This window comes from Bombina bombina, chromosome 1 (genome assembly GCF_027579735.1).
Source record: "Bombina bombina isolate aBomBom1 chromosome 1, aBomBom1.pri, whole genome shotgun sequence".
NCBI classification, from domain to species: Eukaryota; Metazoa; Chordata; class Amphibia; order Anura; family Bombinatoridae; genus Bombina; species Bombina bombina.
In genome coordinates, this window is record NC_069499.1 from 853,821,361 (window position 1) to 853,830,368 (window position 9,008).

The 9,008-nt window shown below is 41.8% G+C and overlaps 1 long non-coding RNA gene across 1 annotated transcript in view; it reads left to right on the top strand.

Moving 5' to 3' along the window:
- Positions 1-7,384, top strand: part of LOC128640141 (uncharacterized) — a 50,101-nt gene extending 42,717 nt beyond the window's left edge. Inside the window, exon 3 of the long non-coding RNA XR_008399298.1 lies at positions 6,956-7,384. This is a non-coding gene — a long non-coding RNA (uncharacterized LOC128640141). The remainder of the gene's footprint in view (positions 1-6,955) is intronic.
- The last annotated feature ends 1,624 nt before the right edge of the window (positions 7,385-9,008 follow it).

The following is a 9,008-nucleotide window of genomic DNA, read 5'->3' on the forward strand; positions in this document are numbered from 1 at the left end:
GGGGGTATAGGACTAAAAGAAAGGGAATTAGTATCTCTGTGTCAAACAAATAAATCAATAGGAGGTATTAGCCTCAACACTCTTGTTACAATATATTAACAGATATATGAACTTTGTAGGTAGAATAGCTCAAAAACATATCATATAACATTGTCAGAACTTAGATATAAACTAAGGACGAGTATAAGGACCGTCTATCAACACAGCTCCCACTTGGTACCTTATATATTCTGAACAGCACCTAAACAAGAAAACCCAATCAACATGCTTCAGCTTATAATTTGCTAAATTCTTTTTTTTTTTTTTTGTTTATCCCCATAAGATGCTTCAATTGGGCCAGTAATTTCCTCAACTTATGTTTATTTTTATTTTTTTTTAATATTTTTTTTTTTTTTCTTTTTTTTTGATTATAGTCATTATATATTATGGAACCTTAAGTCTCCAGTTTAGCTTATATAAGAAGTCTGATGCTTCATATCTGGTGATAATAGTTCCACGTGTCTATTACCTCCCTCCTCCGCCGAGCCCTGTGTGAACCATGTGCTTATATCCTATATTATTCTATTATATATGCACCTTGCTAAACCTAAGGGGAGAGAGAGAAAAACAGTCGGTAGACCCATAGATCACATTTATAAGCAGAAATTATTTCGGTGTGTGAGATATTTTGAACATCTGTATTAAATCAATAGTGACTACCAAGCACAAATAAACAGTTAGTGTAGCGCTATAGAGATACATATTTATATGCAATATATCAGAACCAAGTTTCTGTCCGTGTCTCTCAGTGCTTAAACTGTCCAACTGAGGTGTCAGATATACCCAATACTAGACACCAAAATAAAAAGCTGAAAGGGAAAAATTATAAATAAAGCAAATTTCACAGATTGGAATAGGTAGTCTTTAACTTATCTGTTCTTGAAGAAAGTGGGGCTGTTCCGCCCGGGCAGGGCTGTCTATGCAAGGTATAGGTCATCCAATATGCCAGATACAGGTCGCTGGAACCGGAGATCAGGCTGCATATAGCCTAAACTTGGCCCCGGGCCGCTTCCTCTCTGTTAACTTCAGGATCAGGTTGGGCAGGGGCTACCGGCATATTAGGTGCTTTGATCTGTAATCCAAAGGTATGATTTAGTATATGGAGATCCTCTGGAGACCTGTAGATCGCTGTTGAGCCATTCCTCGAGGCAATAATGCAGGTGGGGAATCCCCACCTGTATTGCACTTGCTGTTCTTTAAGGCAGGAAGTAATGTGGCGTAATTCTCTCCATTTCTGGAGAGTTGCAGGGCATAGATCTGTGAAGACCTGAATTTCTGTTCCCTCATATGTAAGAGGATGCTTGTTTCTGGCCAGTCGAAGGATATCTTCTTTATCTTTATAGGAGAGTAATTTGATAATAATGTCCCGCGGAGGGGCCCTGGCCGGAGGTCTGGGCCTAAGGGCCCTGTGTGCTCTTTCAACTTGTATATCTGCAGCGGCAGGTGCACTTTTAAGAAATTTGAAGAAGTCCTGTATGTATTGGCCTATTTCAGGAGGATTCACCGTTTCAGGCACTCCGCGCAATCTCAAGTTATTGCGCCTGCTCCTGTTTTCCAGGTCCTCGATCCGGTCAGTCAAGGTCTGGACCGTTGCGTCTTGGGACTGTATGCAACTGGCCTGGTGTTGGAGATCTGAACGCATTTTTTCTTGTACTTCTTCCACCTGGGAAACTCTATGATCAATTGCTGTTATGTCTTTTTTCAGTTCCCCAAACATGAGCTTAACATCCATCATAGCTTCGTGTATGTCATGTTTGGATGACAGGTGCTTAATGTCATCTTTGGTAAGGTAGGAGGATTGTTGAGGTTCCAGATTAGATGTCTGCACAGCTGTAGAGTGCTTACCGCTGTCTTGCGATTCTCTATGAGCACCAGGGTTAGTATCAGTTGAAATTAAATAGTTCTCCATATTAGAAGATTGTGAGCTCTTGGGTGGCTTGACAATACGCCTACTAGCCATTCTGTAGGATTCAGGGCAGTACAACAGGGCGGGGAAGTGTTCCTTAGTGTGCAACAATAGCAAGTGTATGCCTGTATACCTATAAGTATTATAAAAGCAGGGATGATAAGCTTGTACACTCTAGTTGTTTTGCTTCCTGTGGGGTCTAGTTATAAGTGTCCTATTGCCTCTGCCAGGCTCTGCTAGTTGTTACAATCAAATTGACTCAGCAAAGGAAATTAGGCTGCCACAAAACAGAGTCTGTATAGAGTTATGAGCTTGGGAAGTTTTAAATTCTTTTATTATTCCAGTTCCCCTAAGCTCTTATTTAGTTTTGCAGGCTGTCAGCAAAGCCTGCAACACTTATACAGTGCCACTTGCCCTATAAGGGTCTAACCTTCATGCTTTCCCGGTCCTCTCTACAACGTGTCTATTCACTTTTGCCTCTTTGTCTTAGTGAAGTTGTCCAGGCCAAGAGGTATTCCGGGTCGGATCAGCCGCAGGTTAACCGGCACTTAGCTGCAGTGTGGCGTGGGGACTCCTCACCTAATGCGGCTCCTAATGCAATCGCCGCTGCTGAGTCCCATCCAGCTCCGGACCCACTGCTCTGTGTTATTTGCCGGCTGTCTCTGTCTTGCCTCTGTGCGGCTACCTCAGTCTTCCGGACCGCTCTCAGACGTAGGGGAAAGCCGGAGGCTCAGTGCGTCTCAGTATCTCCGGTCTCTGTTGCAGCGTATTACCGCCTCATGCTGCCTAGGACTGTCAAGCAGCGGCGATTCCGGGTCACATCCAGCCCAATCCGGTCAGCAGCAAACGGCAGTGTTAGCCTAAACTAGATATGAGCCGTTGCAAGTCACATGTGCTCTCCGTTGCTGCTGCTTTATTTTTTCCCCAGCCAAGGCCTCAATGCACTTTGCTTAATGCAGACCTTCTGTCCACGCTATAACCTCCAGTATCACAGACATATGTGTCCAGCTCGACCTTAGGTGCTATATGTCACAGCTTAAACAGGTTCCAACTTGCTGAGAGCTATCTAAACCTATTACAAGAGTCTTGAGGCTTCAGAGCTGGATTAATGTGCGGCCATCTACAAGTGTGGCCAAGCTCCGCCCCCCCACCCCACAGTTTTTTAATGATATTCAGGTCTGTGGACTGGGATAGCCATTCCAGAACATTATACTTGTTCCTCTGCATAAATGCCAGAGTAGATTTTGAGCAGTATTTTGGGTCGTTGTTTTGTTGAAATATCCAGCCCCGGTGTAACTTCAACTTTGTGACTGATTCCTCAACATTATTTTCAAGTATCTGATGATATTGAGCAGAATCCATGCAACCCTCAACTTTAACAAGATTCCCAGTACCGGCACTGGCCCCACAGCCCCACAGCATGACGGAACATCCACCAAATTTTACTGTGGGTAGCAAGTGTTTGTCTTGGAACGCTGTGTTATTTTGCCGCCATGCATAATGCCCCTTGTTATGACCAAATAACTCAATCTTTGTTTCATCAGTCCACAGCACCTTCTTCCAAAATGAAGCTGGTTTGTCCAAATTTGTGTTTGCATACCTCAATCGACTCTGTTTGTGGCGTGTATGCAGAAAAGGCTTCTTCCCCATCACTCTCCCATATAGCTTCTCCTTGTGCAAAGTGCTCTGAATTGTTGAACGATGCACAATGACACCATCTGCAGCAAGAAGATGTTGTAGGTCTTTGGAGGTGGTCTGTGGGCTGTTTTTGACCGTTCTCACCATCCTTTGCCTTTGCCTCTCCGATATTTTACTTGGCCTGCCACTTATGGCCTTAACAAGAACTGTGCCTGTGGTCTTCCATTTCCTCACCATGATCCTCACAACACTGATAGCTGAAATTTCTGCGATAGCTTTTTGTAGCCTTCCCCTAAACCATAATGTTGAACAATATTTGTTTTCAGGTCATTTGAGAGTTGTTTTGAGGCCCCTATGTTGCCCCTCTTCAGAGGAGAGTCAAAGAGAACAACAACTTGCAATTGGCCACCTTAAATACCCTTTCTCATGATTGTATGCACCAGTCTATGAATTTCAAGGCTTAATGGGCTCACCAAACCAATTGTGTGTTCCAATTAATCAGTGCTAGGTAGTTATAGGTATTCAAATCAACAAAATGACAAGGGTGCCCAAATGTATGCACCTGTCTAATTTCATTTTGATTTGCATTTTGCACATTTTCTGTTAATCCAATAAACCTCATTTCACTACTCAAATATTACTGTGTCCTTCAGTTATTTGATAGATCAAAACGAAATTGCTGATCCAAACACCCAATTATTTATAAATGAAAATCATGGAAATTGTCAGGGGTGCCTAAACTTTTGCATACAACTGTATATATATCACACCTTACAAAAGTCTGATTAATAACAGTAATGTTTTACCAAAACTTCAGAACAGCAAGATGAATGTGAGGTTATATAAATGCAGTAGTAAATACAACTGCTTAATTTGGTTAACAATTGTTAGTATGTTTCAGATGAGTTAACTATAAACAACTGGAAGTTTTGTAGTTAAAGAATCTGAGTTTGATATCTGCCAGGAGCAATAGTGATAGACAGTCACTGGAGTCTGTATCAATATGCTAAGGCGTGGGAGAATAGTAGAAAACACAATATAACCATATGGAGTATTACTGCAGATTTAAGTAAGTATGACAGGAGGAACAGCGTTCATGTACATGTGTACTTCAACAGTTTGTATATATACGACCTGCGGTAGTTGTAAAAGTAGTCAGACTGATGCCAGCGATATTGTGCAGCTGAATTTACCACTGAACCCTGGAACTGAGAGAGCGGTAACGGTTGCGGCCGTAGCTGATGACGTGGCAGCGTGTGCAGACAGGCAGCATGTGAGATAGGATGCAGATGCTTGCAAGGAGAAGCGAGTGCACAAGGAGAAGTGACTTCCTGTAAGGTGAGAACCGGATTGGCTCACTAGGACTTTGAAACGTCAGAGTCTAGAAAAATAATCCAGGAAAGTGTTGGTGGAGCTATGGGGTTTTATAGGCAGTCAGGAGAAATTTAAAGGGACAGTAACAGGAGACAGATAGGATCTGACACAGCCCCCCCCCCCCCAAAAAAGGAACGCACCACGAGTGTTCATGGAGCAGGACTATCGGGGTTTCTATGGTGAAACAAGGATACACACCTAGGAGCAGATTCGGATGTAGCTGGTTCCCAGGAGTCTTCAGAATGATCAAAGTCCTTCCAATTAATGAGATATTCGAGAACACCCCTCCTACGTCTGGAATCAACAATAGATTGTACCTCATATTCCTGATCCTGAGTGACATTGTGGGACACTGAGTTGGGGGTTAAGTTGTCGACAAGACACGGTTTCACCAGGGACACGTGAAAAGTGGGATGAATCTTATAGACATCAGGTAGTTGAAGAGTAACAGTTGTAGGATGTTTAATGTCCACAATAGGGAAAGGACCAATGAAAAGCTTACTCAATTTCCTCTATGGTGTATGCAAACGTAGATTCCTACCAGGTGACCAATTTGGTATTTTGGTTGGGGTGTACAACGTAAATCGTAATATTTTTATGTGAAGCTTGAGCAGATTGAATATTACGATGAGCAACGGTGAAGGTTTGGGAGATATCGTTTACAGCGTCATTCACCTTCGGGTTTGACGAAGGTGTGTAGGGTAGGTAAGATATTCTTGGATGTATACCATAGTTGATGTAAAATGGGCTGAAAGAGGTGGAGGAGTTAGTGGAATTATTATAAGCGAATTCTGCCAAAGCTAGATGCTTTGCCCATGTGTCTTGTTGGTTAGAACAGAAACAACGCAGATACTGTTCCAACCATTGGTTAGTTCGTTCTGCTTGCCCGTTGGACTGAGGGTGATAGGATGTAGTGAGTTTTTGAGTGATTTGCAGGGTTTGGCAGAGGGTTTTCCAGAAACGAGATGTAAATTGAGGACCCCTATCCGTCAATATCACCGTGGGGAGTCTGTGTAAACGGACTACTTCTTTAATGAACATATCACAGGTCTCTTGAGCAGTAGGTAAACCAACAGCAGGAACAAAATGTGCCATTTTTGTAAACAGGTCTACCACTACAAGTATTGAAGTATAGCAGTTAGAGGTTGGTAGGTCGACAATGTAATCCATTGCAATATGTGACCATGGAATTTCAGGAACCGGGTATGACTGGAGCAACCCTATTGGGAATCGATGACTTGGTTTTGAAGTTGCACAAGTTGTACATTGTGTGATGAAATTCTGAACTGATGTGGTCATTGCCGGCCACCAATAGTGTCGGCGAAGCAAGTCCAATGTTTTCCTAAGACCTAGATGTCCACATAGTGGAGAGTTATGACAAGAGTGAAGGAGTTCAGACCTACAATTAGGAGGTATGTAAAGTAAGTTACCGTAATAGTACAAACCATTTTGTTTTGTATGTAGAAGGTGAAGCGGTTTAGAGGGATCTCTAATTTGGAAGTGTTAGGGGTAATATGAACCTGATGGCAGCCATCTTGTTCCTCGCAGCTATCTTGTGATGATTAGCATCCATTTTGTAATGATTAGACTTTTATTATACTGGGTTCTGTAGTGAGAACTATGTGCATGTTATGATAGTTTCCTTAGCTGTTCGGCCTTGTCAATGTACCCTGGCCCTACGCCCAGAATAAGATAGAATAAGATAATGTCAACAAGATGGTTCAGAAACCTTGTTGTCTCCGCAGATGGTAGTTTATTATGACTATGTAAGTATTGTTATGAGAAACTCATATTCCAGCTTTACCTTGTATTTAAAAGTGTATAGGGAAGTTGTAAATTATTCTCTGAGAAATGTCAATGTATTTAGTTTGTATTATATATCAACAATGTTTTGTTTGATTTTAAATGACATAGGATGAAAGTGACGTTTTATTGGGACATAATTGTGATTGTATTGCGGTGTGTACTCATCCTGTACTGTTTCTGTTTGCTTCCTAGACTCCCTATGACTCGAGTGTTTGCTTGCCATGGGTATCCACTGGTTGCCTTGTCTACCCCATGAACAAACCATCAGATTTCCAGTATCTCCCTGCGGAAGAACCGTGGATAAGCACCCCTACTGCAAATGAACTGTTGGAGAACTGTATTATAGCAAAGTGTCAAGGTGCAGCGCTCTCAAATGGACAAAGACTGTTCTTAAAGTGTTCAGAGGCCACCTAGAGACAGTTGTGCTGTTGCTATGTCATGCTTTACTGTGCAAAAGGAACTGTTGGACATATTGGGGGGTGCTAGCAATGCAGGTGGAGAAATAAACAATGCAGCGTTGTTTGGGGGTAGATGGGAGGCTGGTTGGGTCTCTGTGCCGGTAGACCGGTAGTCTTGGGAAGGCTGGAAGATAGATGGAGGGTATTGGAGGGGATGTACCTATATGCAGTGACAATTAGCCTATAAAAGTATATCATGACATAGGAATATTTTTCTCTTTAGTATTCTTATAGAGTTCTGTTACCATAATATAAGGCTTTACTAACTTTCTATGCCTGTCTATTTTTATGTTATTCTGTTAGAATAAAAGGATGGTATGTTAGGGGTAATATGAACCTGATGGCAGCCATCTTGTTCCTCGCAGCCATCTTGTGATGATTAGCATCCATTTTGTAATGATTAGACTTTTATTATACTGGGTTATTCTGTAGTGAGAACTATGTGCATGTTATGATAGTTTCCTTAGCTGTTCGGCCTTGTCAATGTACCCTGGCCCTACGCCCAGAATAAGATAGAATAAGATAATGTCAACAAGATGGTTCAGAAACCTTGTTGTCTCTGCAGATGGTAGTTTATTATGACTATGTAAGTATTGTTATGAGAAACTCATATTCCAGCTTTACCTTGTATTTTGCTCTGTATAACTGTGTAAGATGACGCGGTCCTAACGTGTCATCCCCTTAACCCTGTATGTCACTATAAGAAAGGCTTGCACTGTGCAATAAACAGAATTGGCTTTCGATCATAATACTGCGTGGTCTGAGTCATTCTAAGGGGCCCTTATCAGATAATCTACATATGCCTCAGGTGGTACACTGGCTTCGTGGCTTCGGCCTGACCTGACACTTACCCCCCTGGGAAGACACCTAACAATTTTGGCGTCAGTTTGTGGGATTCGCAGTGAGTAAGTATGGGTGCTTTTACCATGCTTTCCTTCTGTGAATCTGAACCTAAATTTAGTCTGGTAATAGGTGTTGATAATATATGATAAAGGGTTAAAGGGGTTCCTATGGTTGAAGCACAGGTTTGCAGAGGTTATAGTCCTGCCGGCAGTTGGGATACCCCTCCCGACAGGTAATCAGTCCTGTGCTGGGATACGACAGGTATTGTGAGTCCTGTCTGTGATAAGCACGCAAGAAATGTATGAATGCCAGTTGACAGAGAGATTTTAAGATAAGCTCCTCCGGGCAAGGTGGCAGTGAGTGAGTCTCACGTATGTTAAAGTTTCCCATATTCATTCCCATAATAGAGTTTTGTTACCCACCTGAAGCTCATGTTGATATCTGATGCTTGCTTTGCTTTGTTTTGTTTGTGTTTTTTGATGCTGTGCGTAGAAAATATTAAGTGCCTGTGCATGTTATTATTGTGGCTATTATTGTGTTGAGAAATGGGATCTGCTTATAGATAAGAATGCACAGAGAAAATTACATGTATAAGGTAAAAGAAAAGAAGAGTTAATAGTTTCTGCAAAAGACAGAAATATTTTTTTAAAACACTGTCAGTGAGTACTGCTGTGTGGTAAATAGAGAAATCTCTGTGTTAAAAAATGTAGCAGGCAAAGAAGGGGGGCCACCACTGAGCGCGCATATAGATCAGAAAAAAGGAAAAAAAAAAGAGAGAAGAAACTGTTACAGCAGCTCTGTTTGTAAGACTTTTTGTTTGCTTGCAGTAAGGAAATTTTGTATATTGAGATGCATAATGTGTGATGGTCTGTAGGTTCTCACTGTGGTATGCGTGTAACAGATTTACTTTAAACCAAAAACAGAATGTATTATTTGAAAATGAT